The 22,777-nt window shown below is 48.9% G+C and overlaps 1 long non-coding RNA gene across 1 annotated transcript in view; it reads right to left on the bottom strand.

Moving 5' to 3' along the window:
- Window positions 1-22,777, bottom strand: part of LOC137654370 (uncharacterized) — a 33,983-nt gene that overhangs the window by 2,112 nt on the left and 9,094 nt on the right. The window contains exon 2 of the long non-coding RNA XR_011046621.1: window positions 10,289-10,403. This is a non-coding gene — a long non-coding RNA (uncharacterized lncRNA). The remainder of the gene's footprint in view (window positions 1-10,288; window positions 10,404-22,777) is intronic.

Below are 22,777 nucleotides of genomic sequence, written 5' to 3'. Positions count from 1 at the left end.
GGCTTGGCAGATAATAATAATAATATTAATATGACAAATTCGTAGATAATTTGTATTTTTCCTAACTATACAAACCTTAGCTATTTACATGGAGTAATTACTTTGGCTTAGCTGAACGACGAGCCATGAAAGTTTTAACGAGGGTTTCCTACCCCGCCGCTAGTTAGCGGGGGGGGGGGGGGGGGGGGCGTAGGGAGGGGTAGCTAGCACTCACACACACCGGAGAATACTCCACTTTACTTAGAGGTAGGACTTATCTTGGGGACAGGGCTGGCGGCCACATAACTGTAAATAGCTAAGGTTTGTATAGTTAGGAAAAATACAAATTATCTACGAATTTGTCATTTGTTCCATAACTGAAATACAAACCACGCTATTTACATGGGGTGACTTAACCCTTAGGAAGGGTGGTAAGTCCCGGCCATACTGGCTTTGGCTTGCCCGGGGATTCCATATTCGAGCGATCAAGTACTCGGACAATAGGGAATCCCTGCTCCTCGCTGGCGGTTGTGAAACTGCCGCGGCCTACGTAAGGTGTGTGCGAAGGTGAAAAGTGATTTGTCCCAGGTATATGCCCTGGAGTCCCTCAGAAGGAAATCCAGGCTAGGACTCTCCCAATACCACCTCGTCAGGGTATGGGGACATGACAGTATTACACCTAATACTAGGAACACAAGGAAGCATGGTCTACCTGCAGTGGTTTGAGGTCAGCTGTGCAGAGAACCCAGGATGCTGCTTTTTCCGTGGGAGGAGAGGATGAAGAAAAGAATAAGGGCCAGACAGATCTTTTCATTCATGCAGACTAACACCAGGTAACAATGCCCTCAACCTTCTGCTACTTGTCCATCAAGGAGCCTGAGGTTTAGACCAGCTGTTGAGAAGCCACCACAGGGCCGATAGAAACGTATCGAGCCTCCTGTGGGTCATGTCTAGCAGGTAAAGGGCTGAGAAGGTGGTCTAATGCTTCAACATCCCCGCTTGTAGGACCTGCGTCACTGAATGATGCTCCATGAAGGGCAGGGACGTATCTAAGCCCCTGACATCATGGGCTCTAGGACGATGCGACGGAGAAAGGTCAGGATTCAAGGCAGGGTGTAGCACCCTGCGAATCTGGGCTGAGATAGTACTCCTGGAGACCCTTCTCATCGTTACCCAGGATCCACGAACGAGACTTGAGCCTGGAGACGAACTGCAGCTGTTCTCTGAAGATGCCAGCTCAGACTCCCTACCAGCAAGGTAGGAGATGGTCTGAGTCATCTGCTACAGGACGGAGACTCGAACCCTGGAAGGAGTCTAACAGCGGGTCCGGCATTCCCGGATTCTGAGTCTAGGCAACAAACCTCAGGGACGAACCTGAATGTTGCCTCCCCCTAACCCCCTGAATGGGCGAAGTCATAAGAGAGACCATGTGACTCGCTTGTCTGAAGATAGGGTAGCAGGAACACTGTCTACCCAGAAAGGTGGTGATCTGGGGACTTACGTAGTGGTTCGTCAGGGGGTCTCTTTAGAGACTCAAGGACTCAAACCACGTCCCAAGGAAGAGGTCTCACCTTCGACTGAGGGCAGGAGAGGACAAGGCTTCGCATGCGAAGGAAGAGTTCCAGCGGGGGGGAAATGTTTGTCCCTAGAGCCTGGAGGCAAGACTTAAGGCTGAGGGATAGCCTTTCACAGTCGAAACTGAAAGGCACATTTATCCCGCAATCCCACCAGGGGCTCCGCTATTGCTGGAAGCGGCATCGTGTGGAGGGAAGCCCTCTCCCCGACACCGGCCACAGAAACTCGCTCTCTCGCCTGGGAGACTACTGCGGAAGACTTGCGCAGGTGTCCAGGCCTCCTTTTCGCCACTTGTTGCGAAACTCTTTGAGGAGATGCTGGAAAGACTCCTGGCGGGAAGTTAGAGCAAGCTATGGAGGCAACACATCGATGGTGTCCCACCGTTGCTGGAAGGCATCCTACCAGAGGGCTTTGGGATCCGTGACCGGGGAGCAGAGCAGCGGGAGCTTGCAGCTCAGTGCTGTAGCGAACCGGTTCACAGAGGGAGCCCCACAGAGTCAGGACCTGTAAGCTACTTGAGGATCCAAAGACCACTCGGAATGTGGTGTCCGTGACACACTGCTCAGACTGTCGGCGAGCCTATTCCTTGCCTGGAATCAAGCGAGCTCCTAAGGAGACCGAGGGGGACTCGGACCATCCCGGTATCTCTACCGCTGGATGGGATGGTTGTACTGAAAAGTACCTCCTTGTCTGGGCCAGAAAACCATCACTGTGGTGTTGTTGATCCTCATAACCACAGAGTAGTCCGCCAGGCTAGGTGGAGCTACTGAAGTGTCAGAAACACGGTTTCCATCTCTAGTAGGACTAGAGAAGACTCTTCCTGTTCTGACCACCGGCCTGAGGACCCGTGGATCAGAACGTGCCCCCCCCCCCCCCCTTTTCTTTGACGTGTCCGAAGACAGCATCAAGTTTGGGGGAAGGACGAGAAGGACCACTCCCTATTGTAGGCCCTCGTCTGCTTCCCACCCCTATGGGTCCGTCTGTACCGGTTGTCCCCTAGGGGTCTCGGCGTCTGGGGAGACGTGCCCTCGACTCCTCCGCGCCCCGAGTCGCCACTGGAGAGAACTCATCCTGGGGTGACTGTGGAAACCAGACGGGCCAGGGAGGAGAGACGTAACAACCTTGGGTTAGAGGGTCTTCTCGTGTGAGGAAAGGTCTCGCGACCTTCCTCTGCCTTGGTACCCTGTTGTCTGAAGGGAAGGCTTCGGGAGATAGGAGCCTAAGACCAGGCTCGGTATACCAGACTCTGAGAGGGCTGCGGGGAGGAATCCTTAAGGACCACCTTGATCTTTAGAACTTGGTAAAATCCGAGGAGCTTGTCCCGATGACGAAGAAGGGTTGCCTTCGAGTCTGCCAGGATCGGCCAGTCACCCAGGAAACGGAGTGGCCGGATGCCGATCCTGAGAGCCCGTGAAGAGATCCAAGTGGAAGTATCGGAGAACTGTTGAGGTGCTGTGGAGTGGCCGAAGCACAGCCCTTGAACTGGTATATCTGCCTTTCAGGCAGACTCCAAAGTACTTCCTTGAAGATGGGTGAATTGGGACTGGAAGTACGAGTCCTACCGGACCAGTCTACACATGAAGTCTTGTGGTCTCACCGCAAAGCTGACTGGGTCTGCTGTCGCTATGCTGAACGGAGACTGTTTGACAACCCTGTACAGAGTCGAGAAGGGAAGGAGACGATTAAGGAGGCCTCGGAACCCGTTGGCCACCTCTTGGAGGGAGCGTATCTCCAACATGGACTGGACTTCCACCCGGAGGGCCCGTCCCCTCACCGATCCCTACCCAGGGAGGAGGGAGGGGCTCGATAAAAACCGGGACTGTTGAAGGAGACAAGCTAGGAGAGCTGGCCCTTGGCCTAGTCTCTGGCCCTCTCCACTACCTGAGATCATGGCAAGCTGCACTGGCGTAAGGGAGTCCTTGGGTGAGTAGAACTTGGTCCAGGACCGTATCCTTCCCTTACCGAAGAGGAATTTCTGAATCTGGGATCCCCTTGAGGTTTCTCCTGAGGGCCAGGACCTGCCAGAACGCAAGTTCCGACCCCTGGAGCTCCTCCTCCTGATGGACTGGCCGCGAGGTCTCCCATCCCCGGAGGCTCTTCCTGGGGAGACTCGCAGACATGCCCCAAGGGTCCAACTGGACCCTGTCGGATCCTTGCAGAAGACAGGGCCTTAGGATCCCTTCTAGGAGGGAAACAAGACCCCAGCGATGAAGGATGTAAGGCTTCGCCCCCTCCGCACGATAGGACCCTCAGGAAGAGGCGGGGATTCTCCCTATGGAGTGAAGGGAGAGAGGACCGGGTCTTACGACCCTCCAGGGGATGGGTAATGATCATCCGCAGGTGAGGGGAGATGAAGTCTGAGGAGGGCTCATCGCCTGCGTAAGGACTCGCGAAGGGACAGGATAGTCCTTGGGGGAGATACCATGCCAGGGATTCCTCTCACCCCCTTCAGGGGGAGAGGAAGCTGCTACTGATTAGTGACCCCAGTCAGAAGGCACAGGCTCATCGCCTGCTTGAGCGCTCTGCCGAACAACCCTCGCGCTGAGAGGGAGTCCCTCGGAGGGAAGAGAATCGTTCGATCCTCTGGGGAAGATGACACATGAGGGTTCGCCCGTAGAGAACCTACAATGAAGGGAGAAGAGACCTTTGACCTCTCCAGAAACCTCCCCCCCTCCGGAGAGGGCTCTGCTCTGCGCTGCGGGGGAGGGAAACGCGGAGGTGGCCTGACCGCCATAAGCCCTGATGTAAACGGCGCGGTCGCGTTGGAGAACGGTGCGCCGATCACGCTGACGATCGCCCGAAAAGCACAGATCTGGGTAGCGCATGAATAAAGCATGTGTAGCAGTATAACCGCGCCCGCATGCCCGCGTGAGCGTGGGCGTATCGGCGTCCGCGTGAACGATCCCCGCGCTTCCGCGCGTATGAAGTTCGCTGGCGCTTGCGTGTGAAAGATTGTGGGCGATAGCAAGGGAAACCATCCCACGGCGAAAAAAAGATTGCCGGTGTTAGCGGCGTTGGCGATTGTGTGTGGGAAACCATTCCACGCGCAGAAGAATAACGCTGATGATCTTCGGCGCTTACGCGAGTACGAAGATCGTCGGCGCTAGCGCGAGAGAAGACGTAGGAGACAGTGAGCGGGAAACCATGGTCCCCGCGTGCGTATGATCTCCAACTATGTAAGACGATCGTCGGCAATTCGCGCGAGCATGGACGATCTTCGACGCTCACGCATAAGCGAAGATTGTCGGCGCTCACACGCGAGAGAAGATAGTCGGCGATCACGAGCGGGAAAACCTCGGTGCCCGCGCGCGGATGATTTACAACGATCGCGAGCGGACAATCCGTGCGATGATTGCGTGAGCCTCAATGGTCGCGCGCGGGAAACCATCCCGCGAACGGAACGATCTTTGGCGCTTACGCGAACTGTGAAGATCGTCGGCGAGCGCCGAATCCGAAGATCGGCGGCTAACGGCCGTCGATGATCGCGTGCAGAGAACAGTGCGAGGATGGCTTCGTTGCCGTGCGCGGGAAACCATCCCGCGTACAGAAAGATCATCGGAGCTTATGCGTACTAAGAAGATTGTCGGCCCTTGCGCGCTTAGCGCCGGATCTGAAGATCGCCGGCTAACGGCCGTCGATGATCGTGTGCGGAGAACTGCGAGCGGACGGCCTCGTTGTCGCGCGCAGGAAACCATCCCGCGCACAGACCAATCCTCGGCGCTTACGCGCACTAAGAACATTATCAGCGCTTGCGCGCCTAGCACTGGATCCGAAGATCGCCGGCTAACGACTGTTGCCGGGTTAATGATCTTCGATGATCGTGCATGGAAAAACCGCGAGCGGAAGGGCCTTGAAAATCGCGCGCGGGCAATCTACAGAAGATCGTCGGCTAACGATCCTTGACGATCGCGAGTTCGCGCGCGGGAGACCATCCCGTGCGCGGGCGATCATCAACGCTTACGCGTTAGCGCGTATCAGAAGATCGTCGGCTAACGACAGGCGGTCTTCAGCGCTTATGCACGAGTAAAGATCGTAGGCCCCTGTGCGACTGAAGATTGTCGGAAATGGTTGAAGGATTGGCTAACTCGTAGAACTGGAATGTGTCCCTAAAAGGGAGGCATCCCCTGAAGAGGACCAGGAGGTCTACTTCAGTGCCGACGATCAACTGAGGGACTGCTAAATACTCAGAGGAGTGGTCTCTGTGAGGTACCTTCCCCGCGAACGGGAGAGGTGTCCTTCGTAGAAGAGATTAGATACACCGTAGGCTAAACCGCTGGTGAGCGCCAGTGCGCTATCTCAGGAACCCCAACGATGTGTGCAAATGCTCAGGGAACGTTGGTAGCAGCCTAACTAAACACTGGAACAGGGTGTCTCTGAAGGCAGTCTCAGGAACAGCAGGAACAGCAGTCAAGCGCTAGCGCGTAAGGGAACGTTGGCGCGCAGGAGATACCTGGAACTTACGGGACTTACTCAAGGTGTGAGAAAGTCTCTCCTGCCCCGAAGGGAGGAGCCCGTTAGATAACGGGGGCGTGGGTGCCAAAGGCGCGTCTGCAGACAGGAACGGATACAGCAGGCAACAGGTACACTGAGGGACGAGAGAACAAGGGTCTAACGTAGCCTGAGTAGCGAGGCCCGGAGGGATAAGGGTCAACACAACGAGAAATCGAAGTTTCTCCGTCACTAATCACCGAGGTGTAGAAGTGACTAAAGTTACGAAAGCCCGAGGGAACTGCGTAACTAAAGCTCCGAGACCCCGAAGGGTCAGGGAAAAAGAGAAACCGAAGTTTCCCTGTCACTAAACACCGAAGTGCTAGTGACTGAACAGCAAGCTGTTGACGACAGGAACAATCCTCCGAAGAGGAGTCTCTATGAGTGGCCCCTCTCGCGAACGAGAGAGGTGAGCACTTCGTAGAAGAGACTGGTGATGGAGCCCCGAAAGGCCGTGAGATCAGCTGACGTAAACAGGAACAATCCTCCGAAGAGGAGTCTCTGCGAGTGTCCTCTCACGCGAACGGGAGGGGACACTTCGTAGAAGAGACAAAAAGAGCAATCCTCCGAGGAGGAGTCCTTAGTGCGGCCTCCCTCGCGAACGAGAGAGGGCCAGACTGATCCTGCAGCTGCTCAGTCCCTTGAGCGTAGCTACAGAAGCGACCGCTCAGCCCCGAGAGCATAGTCGCTAGTACCAAGGTCTAGCCTTGCAACCGCTCAGCCCCTTGAGCAAGTCACAAGGGCGGCCGCTCAGCCCCAAGTGCATAACTGCCTAAGGACCAGGGAAAAGTAAAAAAGGGAAGTTAACTAACTACCCTGGAGGCGAACCTCCTTATCGTTCTAGGATGCAATGAACAGTTGGCAGTAGTCACGGGGAACTTCTAAGAGAAGGGAACGCCCCTGATGAATGCCTTGAGAGACGGCGGCGAAGCCGACTCCCCAGGATAAACAGGACAGCTCTGCTTCGAAGGCGCACTCAACAGGCACGAAGAAACAGCAATGTAAACTGGAAAATAAAACAGAATAATTATTTAACAGAAATTCCCCCGGGTGGAACTCCGAAGAGAACCCTCGAGGGAAAGAACATAAGAACGAACGAAGGTATGCGCCCCCCTCCCCCACCCGGCATGCCCAGGTGAGGGGGGGGGGGGGGACGAAAGTTAACAAAACAGAATTATAACATTATAATTATACAACTGACTTTGAATGTACCAAGGATCACCGACCCCCGAAGGGACGTGAGCCCTGAGCTGAAAAGTTAAAACACAATTATATTCATAAAAATAATTGAGACAAATAAAACGAAATAGCGACTCGGTCCTGAGAAGCTATCGTAGGCGTAGTACAGAGTAAGAGGTGAAAGACCTCAAGAGAAGGGCCGGTCTCCACGAAGGCAACCATGGTGGCCTAGGAGTGAAAGGCCGTGATCAAGAAAAGATCGTGGTGGCCTGCAAAGCCGGCGATCACTCTCGTAGACGTACACAACACACACCGCACAACACCGAAAGCAAAGGAAACTTACTATTTTCTATACACAAAAATATATATAAACATCAATAATGTTTAAATATATTAAGTATAAGAAAAGGTAAGTTAAAAGACAAAACAATAATGGCCGTCAAGTGAGGATAGGAGCGGAGACTTCCGATTGCTATCCAACCCACAAGTAAAGTGGAGTATTCTCCGGTGTGTGTGAGGGGGAGGGGTGCCTAGCTACCCCTCCCTACCCCCCCCCCCCCCCCCCCCGCTAACTAGCGGTGGGGTAGGAAACCTTCATTAAAACTTTTATGGCTTGTCGTTCACCTACGCCGAAGTAATTACCCCATGTAAATAGCGTGGTTTGTATTTCAGTTACGGAACAAAATAATAATAATAATAATAATAATAATAATAATAATAATAATAATAATAATAATAATAATATTGTTTCATTGTCATACCACGACTCATGTCCATAGACTAATACTAATCTCACTAAACTGATAGATAGCCTGAATTTTATATATAATTTCAGGCCATTAGATTTCCACAATTTGCTTAACCTAGCCATTGTCCTATTTGCTTTTTTCAATCTTTCATTAAACTCAAACTTTACTGTAAACACCCTGTATTATTTTAAGGTAGCAGTAAGAACTCATTACAAAGCCCAGAAGTAGCTGATCAAGATCATAGTTGCATCTCTATGACGCGAGATCTGAGAAGAAGGAATCCAGGTATCAAGAAGAGATGGATTCTGAGTTTTAGGTAGAAGGTCAATGATGAAGGGGAATGGGACCTGTCCCCACGTTTAGTATGAGCAATGTGAAAGTAGAGCCCAATAAAGCTCTCTAACTTACTTGTAAGAGGCTAAGAAAAAAAAAAACTCATTAAAGTACGACGACTTGCATTCATATAAGTATTACTCGGCATTTAAATCCCTTGTTGGTACACTGGTTGTGGGACTGGTGTGCCAAAAAAGTATCAGTTTTGGCTAAGCACATGAACGGATCTGGAAAATTCCTCATTTTCTAAGAGTTACTTAAGTTTTGAGAAGAAAAGTATAATATTGCACTGGACCAATGGTCAAACCACGAAGTTGCTTGTCGACCGACCAATGAGAGGGGTGCCACTGTAGCAAACTCGAGCAAAGAGAATATTGGGCTCTAGGTGTCCAATCACTCCACTGAGATACCAGGGATAAGTGTCATCATCCCCACGTCAACTGGAAGGGGAAGGGCTCAATCCTTCAAGAACATAAAAGCTACACAGATGGGAGAGGGTTGGGGGCAAGATTCTGTACGACGTATTTGCTCTTAGATTACCTCTTCGGCAAGTTCTGACTAGGAAAGCTCTAAAAGTTTGAATCTTACGGGCCACGAAAGTACCCCTCGATAGAGGTCTTCCCTCTCTTCACAGGGTTCTTTGATTCCTAACCAAAGATGTTTATCTTTATGATCCAGGCAAAGGTCTTGACAAAGGTTGACTCTGTCTCCAGGTTCTCTGCCTCTGCAGATGTGGTACCTTTGTTGGTGGTTATAAGATCTGAAGTCTTCCTCAATGTCATTGCTATTACTCTAGTTTCTTAGTGTAGAAGAGCTTCTTTGGGTGATCTATTCCCTGTACAGCTTAAGGGCTCATGCTATTCTGTTGGAAGGAACCTTGGAGAAATACAACAACATAGTCTGTAGAATGCATACGCGAGAAGGTGAACAGAAGAAAATCATGGAGTGGACAATGATCATGTCCTTGCACCAAATGCCTAGCTTGTGAAGATCTCCCCTTGCATGATATCCTTCTCTGAGAATCTCGCCTCTATCAAAGCTTGCATGTACATTTGGGTACATGCTGGTGACCTCTCACTGCTATGGGAGTGCCTGCATGTTGGGTGGTCGCAAACAGGTGAGCAATATGGATCATACGGGCATTCGATAATGAAGACAGCAATCATGAGTAGGTAGACGAGACTAGATGAGCCCACCTGTAATGATGAATCCTTATCCACATGTGAGTGAGCATGAAAAGTTTTGTGTGTTTAAACTAAAGAGTGCACTGAATGCTCAGTCTCCATATAGTGCAATAGAAGAAAACATGCGCATAGGAGAACATAATTCAATAGAAGTGCGCTAGTTGTTACAGTGCAAGCAAACAAATGAATCTAAAGAAAATAGCTCATGTACCCAGTAGTGCATAGCAAGGACTGAGGACGAGTGTGTAGGAGCGTGCGTGTAGCAATGGGTGCTCTAGAAAAGGCGAGCACACGAATAGGAAAACGCAATGGGACTTCCTCGCCACACACCAGTTACTATTGACAACTCATCATAAATCTTAACAGCCAAGTTCCAGCGAACCTGAAATCATGTTCCTATTGAGGACGAGGGTTTGTATTTGTTTAGGAACATACATTGGAAATGAAAAATTATACTGATATATTGACAATCTAATCTTACCCTAATTTATTAGTACAGTAATCTTAAAACCCTCAACTACTTTCATTAGGTAAAATCTATAATTAGTCAAACTACTGCAACAATATCCATTGTAGTACAGACAGAAGACAATCCCACTGTAATCTACTACAAGAAAATTCTGCATTGGGATAATTAATCATGAATCAAATTATTCAAATTAAATCTTAGACAATCCAAAAATGTACCTGTCCTAATGCAATCAATTGACAATCTATAATCATAATCCATAAAAGGGCTAATCAAATTAAACAAGACAACATAAATGAAATCTAACAAACAATGCTCTTTATTAACCTTACCTTTAAAATTCCAGCTAATGTAGATAACTGTTTTTTGTCTATGCTCTCATTGATGAGTTGAAAAATTATAAACCTTCAATTTTCAGTCTTTCATAGTCCATTGCCCAAGATGCACCTGAGATAAAGTAAAACAAGAAATTGTGAAAAGTTCCAGAATTTATTTCTTATGATCTTATAACAGAATTGAACATGATATTTATTATTTCATGACTATCGACAAGGACCTTTAAAAAAAAACAAAAAAACCATGTTACCTATTCAATTGTATCAATGGATTGACAATCATAAGTTTAAGAGTTTCAAAAGTATTTGAATTTACTTAAAATAATAGATTTGGAAATTATTTGTATTTTTCCTAACATACGAACCTGGAGCTATTTATAGGGTATTACTTTCGTCAACGCTGAAAACCAGCCAAGACAATTTTAGTGAGGGATAATTACACCATCCGTTAGTTAGCGGGAGGAGGTTGGGGTAGACTGGCTACCCCGCTCACTCACACCTGTCGGTTGAGTAACCACTTTTGCTTTCTGGCAGGACTTCTAGGGGGACAGGGTGGCGGGCCAATTTGTATAAATAGCTCCATGTTTGTATGTTACGAATAATACAAATTATTTCCAAATTTGTTATTTGTTCCGACACAGATACAAACCTTCGCTATTTATAGGGTGACTTACTCTTAGGTGGGAGGAAGTTCTACCAACTGGACTTGGTCATGACCCGGGGTTCTAATTAGTAGGAACCTTACCCTCAATAAGATCAAAGTAGTAACAAGGTGACTCAATGATAGCGGCCTGCAGAAGCTTGTGTGAGAGAGACTCGTGGCTTGTCTTTATGTAGGAACTCGAGGATAAGCACGAGTTCTAAGACATATCCAATACCCTCCCTCACGAGGTATTGGTGACGTAACTAAGTATTTATTCATATTCAGGATGCACAAGGGAAATGAATCTTACCTGCAGAGGGGTGAGGTCAGCTATGCTTCGGTCTTGCGGAGCTGTTTCCCCAGAGGGGGAGAAGGTGAAAGAAAGAAGGGAGCCAGACATTCTTTTCATTCACCCCAGTTGTTGCTTGCTCATAACTGGTTGAGGACTTTTCTCATCAGACAGAACAGGGGAAACGCGTAAGCGTACAGGTTTATCCACCGTTATTGGAAAGCATCTTGCCAAAGAGCTTGGGGATCCGGAACTGGGAAGCAGTACAACGGAAGCCTGAAATTCAGGGCAGTTGTGAACAGATCCACAGTCAGGGAACCCCACAAAATCAGGACTTTGTTGGCTATCAGAGGATTCAAAGACCACTCGGTGCCAACTATCTGAGTTGCTCTGCTCAGCTTGTCTGCTAGCACATTCCGCTTGCCTGGAATGAAGCGAGCTGATAGTGTCACCGAGTTGTCTTCTGCCCATCTGAGTATCTCTACTCTAAGATGGTACAGCTGCTGCGAAAAGGTACCACCCTATTTGCTTAGATAAGCTACTACCGTGGTGTTGTCGCTCATCAACACCACGGAGTGCCCCGCCAGGACCTAGTGGAACTTTTTGAGCGCCAGAAAGGTTGCCCTCATCTCCAAGACCTTTCTGATTTGGACCATTGGCCGGAGATGTAATAGTGCAGCACGTGAGCCCCGCACTATTCTTTTGATGCGTCCGAAAAAAAGCATCAATTCCGGGGTAGAGACGAGAAGATCGACCCCTTTGCAGAGGTTCGGCTCCGCCAGCCACCACCTGAGGTTCGACTGTTCCTCTAGCCCTATGCGGACTAGGTGATCCCGGGAATCGGAGTGTTGGTTCCACTGGGATTTTAGTCGCCACTGGAGGGATCTCATCCTGAGGCGACTGTTGGGGACCAGTCGGGCCAGGGAAGAGAGGTGACCGAGAAGGCGAAGCCAATACTGCGCCGGGAGCTCTTCCCGACTGAGGAAGATCTGTGCTATCTCCCTCAATCTCTGGATCCTTTCGTCTGACCGAAACGTTGTGCCTTAGGGTTTCTAATCGTATGCCTAGGTATACCAGTTCTTGAGAGGGGAGCAGGTGAGACTTCTCGAGGTTTACCACAATCCCCAGATCCTGGCAAAACCTTAGAAGTTTGTCTCCGTGGCGGAGAAGGGTCACCTCCGAGTCTGCTAGAATCAGCCAGTCGTCCAAGTATCTTAGGAGACGGATGCCGACTCTATGAGCCCAAGATGATACTAGGGCGAATACTCTCGTGAATACCTGGGATGCTGTGGAAAGACCGAAACACAGTACCCTGAGCTGGTAATGCTTCCGATTGAATACGAATCTCATATATTTCCTGGAAGACAGGTGAATTGGGATCTGGAAATATGCGTCCTTTAGATCTAAATTGCACATGAAGTCCTAAAATCTTATCGCTTCTCTGACTGTGTCGGCCGTCTCCATCCTGAAAGGTGTCTGTTCGACAAACCTGTTCAGGGCTGAGAAGTCGATAACTGGTCTCCAGTCTCCAGACGCCTTTTTCACAAGAAAGAGTCGACTGTAAAAGCCAGGGGATCCGTCGAGAACCTCCTGGAGAGCGTCCCTCTCCAACATGGACTGGACTTCTGCCCTGAGGGCAAACTCCCTTGTGGATCCCTTCACACAGGAGTTTAATGGAATCGGCACTCGAGTCAGTGGAAGGAGAGAGAGTGTGAACGGGATATGATACCCTGAACGAATCAACTCGACCGTCCAGGGTTCTGCCCCGTGGTGAAGCCACCTCTACCAGCGGCTTTGCAGGCATCCTCCCACAGGTGGGCAAATGGGAGGATTACCTGTCTTATTGGGACCGGCCTCGGCCGCATCCCTTCTTACTCTTTCCTCCACGAAAGGACTTTTTGCTGTGAAAGGCCTGCTTCGCACCCTTTTTACCATGCTGTTTTGGGTCTCTAGCCCTTTTCGGTCGTGGGTTTGCTGTGCCTTCCACTGTGGCTGAGAGGGGTAAGGTCTAGGTGTTAAGAGCTTTTGGATGAGGGAGTCCTGGCTGGACTTCCTCCAACTCTCTGCCACCTGCTCGACATCCTCGGGATGAAACAAGGAAATGCCCTCGAAAGGAGCATTTCTCAGTCTTGATACTTCGGCCTGAGGGAGATGTCTATGGAACTTGCCTATGACGGCATCTCTCCTCTTCAGGATAGTGTTGGCCCAAAGGTTCACTACCTGATGGGAGAGGAACTCTATGGCCCGAGTGCCAGACAATAGGAAAGTCTCCAAAGACTTCCTGGAGAACTCCTGAGACAGGTCCTTAGACCACATCAGTTGTCCTAAGGATCCTAACCAGAAGTCCAGCCACGAAGTAGCCTGCATGGCGTACTTCACCACCTTCTCCTGGTTCAGGATTTCAAGAGGCCGAAAAGAAGACTGGAAGTCCTGTAAGTTTCTCGAAGGGTGTAGCCTTCGAGAGTGCCTCTATAGAGTGATCGAGGGGCAGCATTGGAAGAGATTCCCCCAGGGATCTTATAGTTCCTCCTCTGAAACACATGCCGAGGAGGTAGGCGCTTGGAGGACGAGCTGGAGCGGAGAGAGTTGGTGGACCCAGTTGCCTGGGACACTGCCTTCTGTTTGGCACTCTTCAACCCCTTTGATCAGAGCATAGCTGCACTGGTCCTCTGAGTGCCGTAGAACTGGTCAAGGACCATTTCTAATCCATCTAGTGGGGCTGCCGATTGATGGAACGGATACAGGCTAGGACCTGCCAGAAGGCATGTTCCAACTCCTTCCTCTCATCCTCCGTAAGCTTATTGCTAGCGGCTTCTGGCATAGCGTTGTCCTTGGGATCGCTCTGCCCTTCCATGCCCAAGCTCTCATACATAGGAGCTTGGAGTGAGTCGAAGTCGTCAACTGGATAGACTGGGAATAGGGAGACAGCCGAGGAGGTGCTAGCTTCCAGCTGCCTGGGAGGCAGTGAGGAAGGAAGCCTGGCCAAGGATTTGGGGATGGTGAACAAATCCTTTCGGTTCCCTTCCACGAGGCCGGAGGTCCTCTGTCCCCAAAGGCCTAGAGGGCTCTGTCGGCTTACGGGTGGAATGCAAGTCCATTGCCATATGGTGAGGGACGGAAGGAGTCTCCATAGGAAGTAACCCCGTCCTCCTTGGGGGCGAAGGATGAATCCTCTTCCTTTTCCCCTTTGGTCTGGCCTGTGGTGTCTTGAACTGCAGGGGGCTACCCTGAGGTTCTTGCCTAATCTCCTCCAGAGGTCTTTTGCGATGGGATGACCATCTCCCCTTGCCAGAAGGACCAGCATGTGCGGAATCTTCCGAACTCCTCCTAGGATCGGAAGGAGGAGAGGACCCTGGGATGAGAGAAGGTGATAAAGGGATCCTAGGTATGTCACCTAAGGACTGGGAGTGGGGAAAGACTCCTTTCATGGCTTGGCGCATTACATTGAATAAGGCGCTAAGCCACGGGGGGTCACGGGCTCCCGAGGAACTAAGGACGAGGTCCTTAGAAAGGGACTGCTTCCTGGGTTTAGGAACCTGGGCAGGTTTCCTAACCATCTTGTCTGAGGGAGGCTTCCCTACAGGCAAGATCGGCACAGGCCTACCGTTAGGGATAGGATCTGGGCTAGGTCGCGCAGGCGACTGTTGTCTCTGTTGAGGCCTAAGAGGCTTTTGAGACTGATTGTGAGTGCCAAGATGATTGCGCACCGAATTCTTGGTGGGCGGAAGGGTGCTCTAGTGCTCGCCCTTCCTGATTGCGCGCACCTTTTTTGCGCTCGTGGCACGCATAAGGATGTTCGCACACATGGCGTGCAGTAGGTTGTTTGCGCGCAACAGGTTGTTCATGCGCATGGCGAGCAACAGAATGTTCGCGCATATGGCATGGCATGGGATGAACCCGCGCGCCATGTTAGCCATTTTGTTTGAGTGCAATAAGTTGGTCGTGCGCGCCAAATTGGTCGTGCGTGCCGTTCTGGTCGTGCGTGCCGTTCTGGTCGTGCACGCCAACTTGGCCGTGCGAGCCAACTTGGTCGGGCACGCGAGAGCTCTCAGGTTGGTGAGAGAACTCACTGCTACGCTCACCCGAAGGTTCACAATAGCTTGTGTTGTGTGAGCACGAACGATCAACATAACGAGAGTTTGAAGACACTGTCATAAAAAGTATGACTATGGTCACGAGAACCCCGAAAGTTCAGCATGAACTGTGTTGCGCGAACCCGAAGGATCAATGAAACGAGAAACCGAAGTTTCTCTGTCACGAGACCCCGGAGGGTAAACGTGACTAAGGGTACGAAGGACCAAAGGCCCAACGTAGCCTGTGATGCGAGACCCCGAAGAGTCAGCGCAACAAGAAACCGAAGTTTCCCAGTCATGAAACACCGAAGTGTTAGCGTGACTAAAGTTACAAGAACCCAAGAGTTCAGCGAAACTCAGGTTACGAGACTCCGAATGGTCAACGTAACGAGGAACCGAGGTTCCTCTGTCCCGAGACCCCGAAGGGTCAGCGTGACCGATGGTACGAGAACCCAAAGGGTCTGCGTGACTGACGGTACGAGAACCCAAAGGGTCAGCGTGACTGACGGTACGAGAACCCAAAGGGTCAGCGTGACTGACGATACAAGAACCCAAAGGGTCAGCGTGACTGACGGTACGAGAACCCATAGGGTCAGCGTGACTGATAGTACGAGAACCCAGAGGTTCAATGTTACCATCGTTATGAGAGTTCGAGGGTTCAGCGTAACCAAAAACCCGAAGGTTTCAAGTCGCGAGAGGCCGAGGGTTCAGCGCAACGGAGACCTGAAGGACTCCTGCTGTCATGAGAACCCGCAGGATCAACATGACGAGAGCACGAAGGCTCACGATCACGCCAGCCCAAAGGGTGATCGTCACGAGACCCCGAAGGGTCAACGTGAGGAGAACCAGCAGGTTCAAAAAGATGTCTCCTCACAGCCCGAGGAGGAAAACGTCCGAGGGGGAAAACGTCCGAGGGGGAAAACGTCCAAGGAGGAAAACGTCCAGGGTGGAGAGGGATTACCCACCCCTCCACTGTACAAACCTCCGGAAAGGAACGTTCAACAGACTGCGCCCGAGGGGGAGACTGATCAAGGTCTACAGATAATTCCTCCGCGGGGAAGGAGAGTTCACCCGAAGGAGAACTACGCTTATAACAAGGTTCTCGTTCCACCCCTAGAGGAGAACCAAATGTGTAAGAAGATTGCCGATGTAAAGAGGCAATCTTCTCTCGCAAAGATATGTTCCCTGAAGGGGAAGCTTGCCTTGAAGAGAGCCCTACCACCGCCCCTGGTGGGTTAGCTAACTCCTCGGCGTCAGAACTAGACTCTCGGCCTGACCGACAGGCAACAGCGCCTGTGCCCACAAGAGGAGGATCAGCCTCTGCTGAGAAAGGTGATGACCGCCTTCTCTCTGCTCCCCTTCGGAGGAGTTCGAGGAGAACTTCCTTCGAAGGGGGATCATCAACGTCCAGCAATGGCCACAAAGACACAAGGTCTGGAAACAGCAGGCGTTCCCTGGGGGAAGGGAAGGAGCCGACTCACTAGGGGAGCCGCCACCTTCGCCTATCCCATAGGGTTGACCTGGAGTCACAAGCCCTCGCTACTGCTCGGCTGTGACCCAGAAGGGCCTGGTCGAGAATTGGCTTCAGGCAGAGATTTGGGCGTAGAGGAAGCAGAAGTCCGCAATTTCTTCCATTTCAAGATAGACCCCGAAACCGAAGATTTGCATTTAGTTGTCGCCTTCTTACGCACAAACCTCTCCCACTGGGAGGCAGGCCACTCCCTACACTTGGAACAGGTGTTGTCCCGCGAACACTGACTTCCCCGGCAAGCCGGGCATAAAGGGTGTGGGTCCGACTCCACGGATGACATGAAGGTACCGCAACGGCGACCTTCAATACCTGGACATGCCCGCATAGCGGGACAATAACCAAACACACACCGATACACACAAAAGAAAAAGGAATGGTAATAAAGTCATGGCAGTTTGTTTAATGAGAGAGAGAGAGACGGTACGTCCGCACTCTACCGAGCCAAAAGTAAAAGTGGTTACTCAACCGACAGGTGCGAGTGAGTGGGGTAGCCAGTCTACCCCAACCCTCTCCCGCTAACTAACGGATGGGGTAATTGTCCCTCACTACAATTTTATTGGCTGGTTTTCAGCGTTGCCAAAAGTAATACCCTATAAATACCGAAGGTTTGTATCTGTGTCAGAACAAAGATATTTTTCAATGAACAATGCTATCAAATAGCTATTAACTAATAATACACTTCCAATCCTTTGTTACCAAATACCTTGCGATTCTACTATTTTAGTACAAAAAATCACTAATGTTTCTACCACCCATGATCCCCAGCGATAAGAGGGGCACACAGATATAGACATATCCCTCACGAAGCTGAACAAGATGATATCTCTATCTGTAAAATACAGAAACTTCACAGAATGGGATACTGTCAAGCACAACCAAGAGAGAAGAGCCCGACCAAGTCATGTTTCTCTAGGAACTTAGCCAAGAAACTACCAGATCAGGATATAACTAAAATAATGACCCCCACTGAGTATCCCTCGGAGTCTAGTCATTTTCAGAAAGATAGACAGAGACATTCCACTTTCCCCTGAATGGATCATTTCCTACTGCCAGTATATGTCAGTAGCATTTGAAATACTAGGCTCATGCACTGGTTAATCAAACCAAGGGGAAACAGTCACAGGGTTAGCTCTGTTACTCCCCTCCTGAGGAGTTGAGTGAATTACAAGGGAAGTATATTTCTTATCCATAACAAGCCAATGGTGAGTAGTCAGCAAGGGATTACTTACCTGAAACCTGTGTAGCACCCTTAAGTGCCAAAGCAGGCTTAAAGAGCTCCAAACCTATGGTCAAGGAAGTTCCATTACATGTACTCCCTTCCTGGCAGAGGCAAGCAGTTTTCTAAAACCAAGGAATTTACTCCTATATCTCAGCAGGAAGGAGGAGCTTGGATGTAACAACTATTTCACCTGATCAACAGTGCTGGTGCTCTGTCCCTGGTGGGACTGTTCAACTGCAGCTGATTGAAGGAGCTATCCATCATACTGGGCTCCCAATCTGCTCGACCAGATGCAATGATACTGGTTAGTGTATTTCAAATACTCCCTCCTGGAGAGTTAATGTGGCTTCCTTAGGACCAGGGTGGTCCTCCCATACCACACCAGGAACACTGAAGATTCCTGCATAAGCTCACCCTCATCTGGCTTACAGTACTGTTGCCAGGACCATTCATCTAAAACCGGGGAAACAGCTGTAGCTGTTGTACCGGGATCATCATCCCTTGTCCGAACCCAAAAGTACTGGATAACTAGTAATGTATGTTGCACACTCTAGGAAATGAGAATGCTCACTGGAAGTCCCCAGAAACTTCTTGGGAAATGCCTCTATCAGCTTTATACAACTACTTTCTCCTCTGAGAAGCGTTCAGAGAAGAGAATCGGAGGAAGGAGGTGCTTGTAGAGGAAAAATGGATTAAAATTGTATCTTCCCCTCTAAGCCTTTTTTTGGTTACCATGTGTAATTCATTGGTTCCTGAATGATAAAGAAGCAGTACACTACAATCCTATGTTTTCTGATACAACAACTAAGGAAGATTTCAATTCATTAACATCCTCCGGTGCTCCATCCTCTGCTTGTGCCAGAGATCATTTCAAGGGAACGTTGTCTGAAAAAAGTACCGGCTCAGCTGAGAGAGTTAAGATTTGTCCTCTATCCCAGTGAAGACTTACTGGAAAGCTGACAGGAGAGAATTGGAGAACAAACAAACATGGCCTTCCAGCATGAAAATGCAAGATTGTTCCACCTGTGAACTTGTCCACATGGAACCTCGACGGTAGAGGTGGAATAAATTTGGATTTAAGAGGGGGTTAGTGGAGTGGGAGATAGACCCAAGAGTATGTCATATACAATTGTTAACCATCCAATCCTAGTGACAAATGGAGACATGGTCTTTGCTGTGCTTTATGCAATTTGGATAGCAAGGCTGCCAAATAAAGCTTACCTGTCATTGCTCTCAAAGAGCAAGTGCCTTAGGAGATAATATGTGGAGGAGGAAGGAGTCCCAACACACAGGGCTCCCCTTCCACCCCTGCCTCAATGTCACCCTAAGAAACAAAGGCACCAATCCACTCAGCATCACAACTGTTGTGTTTGTACCAACCTGCTTAGGAGGTTAGCTATCTGATAAAAAAGGATAAATAATCTCTTATTATGATAACACAAGCATGCGTAACTTTGCCTGAAAGTCCAAAGTTGAACTCTATCGTTAAATAAAGTTTGATACCTTGACCCCAATACAAACTGGTCAACTGGACTTAGCTACAGGTAATGTTCATTGTTATTTGTTACATGTAAGCTTTTAGCTAAATCTTTGTGGAGGTCAAAGATCAGCTAGAAAGAAAATTTTCGGACAGCAGATATTATGAGAATTCACTTTCCAAATTTTTCATGTAAGCTCTACCAATGAGGTCTACAATGTTTCCATCCTGAATAGAGTAGATGGCTTGCTCAAGGCTGAGAGATCATTACTGGTCTTTATTCATCCGAGGCCTTTTTGACAAAAAAAGACTGCTAAAGAACCCCGGAGACTCTTCTCATTACTTCTAGATTGCCCTTTAGCAGCAGTCTGCACCTTCAACTAAAGGGCAAATTCTTTCTCTATTCCACATTGTCGGAGCCAGAATGAGGGAAGGGGGAAGAGCTGGTGAACATGAACAGGAATCCGCATCCAAATTGAAACATCCACCATCCCCTGCTCTGGCCCCCATGAAACTGCCACTTCATTAATTTTTCTGTCAGGTACTGCCCCACTGGTGATTGAGTGGGGAAATTGCAGGCTCTAGCATGTTCGAGAACCTCGTCTACCCTCTGTGATTCTAATTCTGACTCATTCGTTGGCAAAACAGCTGACCAGAATCACGAAGGTTTTAGAGAATCTCATGGTGTAGTTCTCGGGGTATGTCTACTGGTCTCCTGAATCTAGTATAGACGAAGGTGATGGCCCAGTACAGTTATTGGAGATGGAAGGCTGAAGGTTTCTCAAGAGTCCTTGTTTGAGGAAAAAGGTAATCCTAATTAAATTTTCTCCATTGAACCAAAACTTCACAGCTTTTGCCTCAAACAGAGTTACCAGTAGTTCTGTGATCTGCCTTCAAGAGGTCTTAAGTTTGATGTCAAGTATCCCTAAGTACCTGCACAATGGCCCAACCAGGAAGCTTTGACTTTAATGTTTCAGGATTCTGGAGACATGAACATAATGTGTTGAGAGGCTAGGATTAGACCAGGGTAGAGACAGCTGGGTCAAAGGGTAGAGGAGAGAGATGACAATCATGTATTACATACTGTAATAGAAGTTCTGCTTCAGAAAAGTAGGCAACAGGATTAAAGATGATCGGCCTGCTTTCAGGGAACCTTTCTGAGCCAATACTGCATATTGAGCTTATTTGGTACATCCTTAGTTAGCTCTCATAGAGGAGTTCTAGTTGTCTCAAACCATGGGGAGCATGTCACAGACTGTCTGTCGACGTTTTCCTGCCTTTAATCGGCGGTCTAGGATTTCACTAATGTCGTTAACCCTCCTGATCAGGGACAGGGCCTATAGAAAGGAAGAGACTGACTTAGTTCCCTCAGACTTGGTACAAACTGGACCAGCAGACAGCCATACCCATCCTACGGAGTTAAGGGAGTCCTCACCCAGGGAGAGGTCGCTTCTTTGAAGAGGAATCTTACTGCGTCTTGTCTTCCTATTCGAATGACAAACTTGCTGAGGAACCCCTCCACCTACCAGGTGACAAACGAGACATTGTCAGGATCTATCCAACAAAGAGACCTCGGGAAGTCGGCTAATCTCTTAGCCTTCTTGATGGAGTCTTTGCTCTTTCCTCTTTGTATCCCTTTCATTATGGATTAACGTAATTTTTCATTTTGATTTTTATCAGCCTTATTTCTACATTTATTTCTTATGTAAAATTAATGTATATTTAAAATTTTTTTCTGTTGAGCTGTTTAACCTCCTCCCCGCTCATTTTAAGTTATAAGTGTCTAGTTTAACGCTTTATTTCTTTTCTGTGTTTTCCGAGTCCTTGAATGGCAACAAACACCGGTGTTTACCAATGAGGAACTCGTTTGCTAAAGGTATCAGTCGAGTTTTAAGGCTTCCCGAACCTATAGCAGCTGCTGGCTAAATTGAGCATTTTTGAGGATTGCGCCACCCACCGTTGACAGCTTTATGCAGGTGCATTTCTGCCACCTGCAGTATTTTGCTGTTCCTGCATGTTCTCTTCTGGAGTCTGTAGAGCCGACGCATTAAATCTCGGCCTTGGGGAGGACTCTGGAGAGGCGCTCCCGTCAACACATCCTCGTCATGACCAGCTGTGGGAGCCTTAGTGCTCGTGGTGATATGTAGGGAGGCAGTTACCAGGTAGGAAAGATTATTTACCTTGTTTTTGCAGTTGGGACTCCGTGTCCCTCCCTTTGGTGAGGAGTCCTACGGAGCTGTACTCCCTACAGTAGTAGTGTGCCTGTGGAGCCGCTACCTTATTTGGAGCTGTGGGAGTTGTTTTTCTCCAGCCTCAAAGTGCGTGATATGGCTAGGTTATTTAGTGTTTGTTTTTTTCTTAGTTTAATTATCTTATTAAGCTCTCTATAGTTGAGTGTGTTGTTTCCCGTAGGGGAATGTTATTTTAATTACCCAATTGAGTGTTTAATCATTAATTGACTCTCTCATTGAGTGTGCGTGGTTTTCCGTTGGGGAATTTTGTTATTATTGTTTAAGTGATACTTGTTAATTATTAATTGGTTAAAGTGTTCATTTAGTTATTTGTTAATCAGTGTTATTTGCTTAGTGTTAAGTTGTAAATTGTTAAGTAGTCACAAGGTTGGCTTTTCAGAAAAATTGTTGTTAATAAATATTGTTAAGTTTTCCCAAGTGTTTTCGTTACCACTGGCCAATTTTACCACAGATATTACTTCCAACACTGTTCTCCCTATTCGTGCAATAAGAACTTGCACCACAACCCGCCAAGGGTCGTGACACCTTTGAATAGGGTAAACAAGGGTTTTCTACCACTTCTGAAGAGACAATACTTTTTCCCAAGGAAACTGAATTAAAAGGTGGTCACCTGGATGAAAAATGTTCCAGTGATGGTTTGGTGCTCTCAAAGGGCAGACTGTACACAACCTCGATCGGTGACAATTTCAATTTTCAACGAAGGTGATGCATCTTGACAATCTTGATTGCCTATGCACCGGAAGACAGGGATCTAATGCCACAGTTAAAGACAATCTCACCAGGATACTTTCCCTTCATTTAACAACAGTCATTGAACTGTGCTGAAGGGGCGCAGAATTAGTGAGCTTGTATGCATCTTTATTTTCTATCCTATTTATTACATATCCAGGAGTAAAGAAGCATGAGTTCATTATGACCAGAAGCTCATAAGCAAACTGGTGAGCAAGCTTAGAGTGCAAATAGATAGGAACACACCAGTGTGTGAATCCACTAAGCTAGATG

Source organism: Palaemon carinicauda, chromosome 15 (genome assembly GCF_036898095.1).
Source record: "Palaemon carinicauda isolate YSFRI2023 chromosome 15, ASM3689809v2, whole genome shotgun sequence".
Lineage (NCBI taxonomy): Eukaryota > Metazoa > Arthropoda > Malacostraca > Decapoda > Palaemonidae > Palaemon > Palaemon carinicauda.
This window is presented reverse-complemented; position numbering and strand designations above follow the sequence as displayed.